This window comes from Plecotus auritus (assembly GCF_963455305.1).
Source record: "Plecotus auritus genome assembly, chromosome: 5".
NCBI classification, from domain to species: domain Eukaryota; kingdom Metazoa; phylum Chordata; class Mammalia; order Chiroptera; family Vespertilionidae; genus Plecotus; species Plecotus auritus.
In genome coordinates, this window is record NC_137776.1 from 95,990,892 (window position 1) to 95,996,519 (window position 5,628).

The 5,628-nt window shown below is 40.2% G+C and overlaps 1 pseudogene across 1 annotated transcript; it reads right to left on the minus strand.

Annotated features, from left to right (window-relative positions):
• Window positions 1-1,173: 1,173 nt before the first annotated feature.
• Window positions 1,174-2,911, minus strand: LOC308248255 (annotated as a pseudogene). Its single transcript has 3 exons — window positions 2,898-2,911; window positions 1,379-2,006; window positions 1,174-1,266 (listed from the first exon to the last, which is right to left on the minus strand). The product of its transcript is annotated as an uncharacterized misc_RNA (transcript).
• Window positions 2,912-5,628: the final 2,717 nt, after the last annotated feature.

Consider the following 5,628-nt stretch of genomic DNA (forward strand, 5'->3'; position numbering starts at 1 on the left):
CAGTAAGGGGTGTGCAGGAGGCATCTGATTGATGTTTCTCTCTCATCGATGTTTCTAACTTTCTATCCCTCTCCCTTCCTCTCTGTAAAATATCAATAAAATATTTAAAAAGTTAAAAAAAAATTTAAAGAGTATAAAGGGTGTTGAGGCAAAAAAAATACATAGAAACACTGTGCTAAATGACTAAGAAATAAAGAATATGATAAAAGTCCTTTGGATAATCTCTTCTTGCCCCCCACTCCGCCCATAGATACAGACAATAGTGCCTTGAAGGCCTGGGGAGAGGGTGGGTGTGGGATGCAGGGGGTTAATGGGGGGAAAAAGGGGACATCTTTAATATTTTCAACAATAAAGATAAATAAAAATAACACAAAGAGAAATAAAGAAAATTATAAAAATCTTATCAATTTCATTCTTTTTTCCCTACATTCTAATCGTAGATTTATTCAACACAATTATTTTACTCTACACAACAAAGTATAAACACGTTATCTACAATGCTACAAAGTTACAAAAAATTCAAAACAGAAAATTCATAGTACTGACTGTACAATAATAGCAGGAAAAGCATTGTACACGTTGCCAAGGTAACCCCAAAGACCAACACAAAGGGGGAGAAGGTCTGTGATGACCTTGCCGACCTCTCAATTTGCTCACCAATTTCAGAAAAAAAGAAGATGTGCCATAGGGATGTATGTACATGAGTAGATGTTAAAACAGAACCATTTACAACTACTAACATGGGATGTTTCTCCAGGTCAGAAGAACTCACGCAGGGGAGCACGGCCAGGTTAACAGGAACAGCAGCTGCACAAACGCATGCCCTTTCCTGAAGGACTCTCAGGCTCCTGTGGCCCTAGGTCATCTATGCAATGGAAACGTGTGTTCCCAGGCAGGGAGGCACTGCCACCTGGAAGCCTGCTCTGTTCCTGCTGGCTCTGCCACTACACTGACTCTTGGAGACTGGAAACATGGGGACTTTCTAGCCAGGAAGCTGAAGAGCATCTTTATAGGCACAACCCCAATTGAACACACTTCTGCAGCCAAAGGACCTGCAGAGGAAACGGCTCAGTGCTCCTGTGGAAGCCTGCCCCTGACTGAGGATTTGTTTCCCACTCACTGTCCTTCAGCCTGAAAAGTGACAGAACTGAGCTGGGGCAGAGCTTGGGCGGCTTACTTACAGGGAGGAATTGGAGCTGGAGCGGCTTCTGTGGCAGCAGGGGGAACTGGATCGCCTAAGCACAGGGGACCGGCCCCACGGGGAGCGTGACCTTCTCCTCATTCGTGGGGGTGACTGACGCCACATGGGAGGTGGTGGCAGCATTCTCCTGGAAGGGCTGAATCGCCTGGGGGGTGGCCTAGGCTAGGGGGCCAGCACGGCAGTGGCGGTGATTTCCTGGCCATCGATTTGTCCTCCATCCTTGTGCTTCGGCGCCTTCTCAGCTTCACCTGGATTCTCCAACTCCACGAATGCACAGCCTTTAGATAGAGGGGGGTGCATCTCTTCTGCAGGCATGTCAATCATTTTAATTTTCCCAGAGGTGGAGAATATCTCCATGCTGTGATCCTTGCCACATTCTTGGTGAGCCTACGGATGTGTACTCTGGTGGCTTTAGGGGAAGGGCTCTGCCTTTTCCTTCCCTTTTCATCTCTTTGGGGTGGTTTGGGTTGGAGTGGGAACGCCGCCTGTTGTCATGTCTGCGCTGAGCCGGAGGAGCTGGTGGAACTGGAGCTGGGGGTGTGCTGGGACTTCCTGAGTGGCTTGATGCTCATGGAGAGCTAGAGCCGCTGCTAGTATTGGAGCCAGCGCTGGAGGTAGAACTGGACCGAGACCTGCTGCTGCTGCTACCCCTGGAAGCGCTGCGCCTCTTCCGAGTTTTATCCTGCCACCATCCTTCTCGCTGGACTCCTTGGTGTCCCCTTTATCTTTAGAGCGATCCTTGCACTTCTCAGTAGAACGGTCTTTGCGTTTGGTAGGAGAAGGAGCCTTAGTGCTGGACTTTTTACTATTTTATTTGACTCCTAGCAAGCTCTTCTTTTTACTCCTGATAAATCCATTCTCCCCTTCTGAGGTGTTCAATGCAGCAATGGAGGCCTCACTTATCTGAACTCTCACTTTAAGTTGCATCAGAGAAACGATTACTAATCCATAGCAATTTACCCTAAAGTGCAGCATCTTCCCACCACCTCGACTTTGTCCCGCTTCTCCTCACCCGCTGAGGTTGTCTCCCCAATTTCATTATTTATGAGAAATTCAACTACAAAGCTCTGGGTATGGTTTTTCCTCGTGGCTCTTTTTATATCTCATACGAATATCAACACATTGCATATGCTTTTATGTCAGTACATCAACCCAATTATTAGCTTTGTGAACAGAGTCCCCACCTAAATCATCATTTAACAATGTGGTTAACAAGGCCTGGCACTAAGGCTGGCCTAAAGGGTTTAATTGTTGAGGACTGGTTACATTCATTTAAACCTGGTTATTGTTTGTTAGACTTATTTTGATGGTTTAATGTTTTATGGACAGTCTCAGAGGATAAGTTTACAGTGGGAAAAGACTCACTTTATCATCAACTAGAGGCTCAATGCACGAAATTCATACAAGACTAGGCCTTCCTTCCCCAGATGCCAGCACCGGCTTCCCTCGCAGCCCTGGCTTTGTCTGGAAGGTCATCAGGAAGGACATCCGGTTAATTAGCATAGTACACTTTTATTAGTATAGATAGCTAACTTCTTTGTGTAATAGCCTGGAAGGGAAAGACTGCAGACTTAGGCCACCTATTTAACAAGTATTTATTTGAGTTAATGACAGTTCTGCAGATTCTGTTGCTTTTTGTGTCATTCTGGCTAAACTCTATAACTCAAAACAGAGCTGTCTTGCTATCAGCTCTTACCTGTGAGGCCCCATTGTCAAAGCCGTCAAGTTGTCAATGCCCTTATGTAAACACAACTCACATGCATTACCTGCAGGCGAGGGCACCATGAGGAGAATGGCTTCATTTGGGTTGGACTCTGTGAGGAATCTGGGTCAGCAGACTGGTGTTTGTATTTTCTATCAGTATTCAAGTTGGGATAAAACAATGAATATAAATAATAAGCTGTTTGCCTTATGCTTTGTCTATGATTTTTTCATTAAAATAGGACCACATCAGTGTTTCACTACAGGCTTGAGCATCCATGATGACCACTTTCTAAAGTTTCAGGAATTCAAAATACAAATATGGAAAAAAGAGAGGAAACTCTTATTTCATTCATCAGTAGATATGTATCAGTAGTATCTTTTCTGCACACAACCCTGTTTTAGGTACTGGAGGAAACATGGGAGACAGGAAATACAACATAAAGATTATATATACATACACACACACACACACACACACACACACATATATATATATATATATATATAATTTTAAATTATATGTAAATATATGTATGTAGATATCAATTACCCACACACATTTCTACACATGGCTATACCAGCAGCTGTATTTTATAACTTTAAGTATCCATCTATAATTTATTTATCTATATACCTATATTTTTTATTTTTATCTATATTTCTTTAAAACGTTAATTTAGCCCTGACCAGTGTGGCTCAGTTGGTTGGACGTAATCCCTTGTACTGAAGGGTGGAGTTCCATTCCCAGTCAGGGCAAATGCCCAGGTTGTGGGTTCAATCCTCAGCAGGGGGCATGCAAGAGGCAAGCAAAGTATCTTTCACTCTCACATTGATGTCTCTCTCTCTTCCTCTCCCTTCCTTTGTCTCTACAACTCAATACAAAATCATATATATATATATATATATATATATATATATATATATATAATTCTAATATATATATTAATTTACTATTATTGGTATCTAACAAAAAGCTTTCACACAATGGTCAATAAGAAATTATTGATAAAAAAATTAAAAAAATCCAACCTGGAAGCTAAATAGCATGCTATTCAACAATGATTATGTTACCAAAGAGATCAAAGAAGAAATAAAAAACATCATGGCAACAAACAACAATGAAAACACAACAATCCAAAATCTATGGGACACAGTGAAAGCAGTCTTGAGAGTGAAGTTCATAGTTCTACAGGCCTCCCTCAAAAAACAAGAAAAAATTGTAATAAATTATCTAACCCTACAGCTCAAAGAGTTAGAAAGAGAGCAACAAGAAATGGCCAGTAAGCAGAGGAAGGAAAAAATAAAGATCAGAGAGGAGATAAACGACATAGAGACCAAAAAAACAATACAAAAGATCAACAAAACCAAGAGCTGGTTCTTTCAAAGGATAAACAAGATTGATGAACTCCTAGCCAGGCTCAGCAAGAAGCAAAGAGAGAGGATCAAATAAGAAAAATCAGGAATGAAAGAGGTGAAGTAACAACTGATCCCACAGAAATACAAATGATTATGAAAAAAATATTATGAACAACTCTATTCCAACAAAATGGACTACCTAAACAAAATGAACATGTTCTTAGAAAAATACAAGCTCCCAAAACAAAATCAGGAAGAATCAAACAACCTGAATAGGCCAATAATTACCGAAGAAATTGAAGCAGCGATCAAAAATCTTCCAGCAAACAAAAGCCCTGGTCCAGAAGACTTTACAGGGGAGTTCTACCAAGCATTCAAAGAAGAACTAAAACCTATCCTCCTCAGACTATTCCAAAAAATTCAAGAGGAAGACACCCTTCCAAGCTCTTTCTATTAAGCCAGCATTACCCTAATCCCAAAATCAGATAAAGAACCACAAAAAAAGAGAACTACAGGCCAATATCCTTGATGAACATAGATGCTAAAATCCTCAACAAAGTTCTAGCAAATCGGATTCAGCATTACATTAGAAAGATCATACACCATGACCAAGTGGGATTTATTCCGGGGATGCCAGGATGGTACAATATCAGAAAATCAATAAATGTGATACATCACATAAACAAATTGAGAGACAAAACTCACACAATCATATCAATCAATGCAGAAAAAGCATTTGACAAAATCCAACACCCTTTTTTCATAAAAACTCTCTGCAAAGTGGGAATAGAGGGATCATACCTCAACATATTAAAAGCCTTTTATGAAAAACCCACAGCCAACATCATACTCAATAGGCAAAAACTAAACTCATTTCCCCTAAGAAGGGGAACAAGACAGGGATGCCCACTTTTACCATTCTTGTTCCATATAGTACTAGAAGTGCTAGCTATAGCGATAAAAACAGACAACAAGAAGAAATAAAAGGCATCCAAATTGAAAAAGAAGAAGTAAAACTGTCCTTCTTCACAGATGACATGATAGTATACATAGAAAACCCCAAAGACTATCAAAAAACTACTAGACCTAATAAATGAATTCGGTATGTAGCAGGATACAAAATTAACACCCAGAAATATATGGCCTTTTTGAACTCACAGAAAGAGAAATTAAAAACAAAACAAAAAAACAATCCCTTTTACCATTGTACCAAAAAAAAAAAAGAAACCTATAATAAACTTAACTAAGGAGGTAAAACACCTGTACTCAGAAAACTATAGGACATTGAAAAAAGAGATAGAGAAAGACATAAAGAAATGGAAGAACATACCATGTTCATAGATTGGTAGAATCAACATCATTAAAAT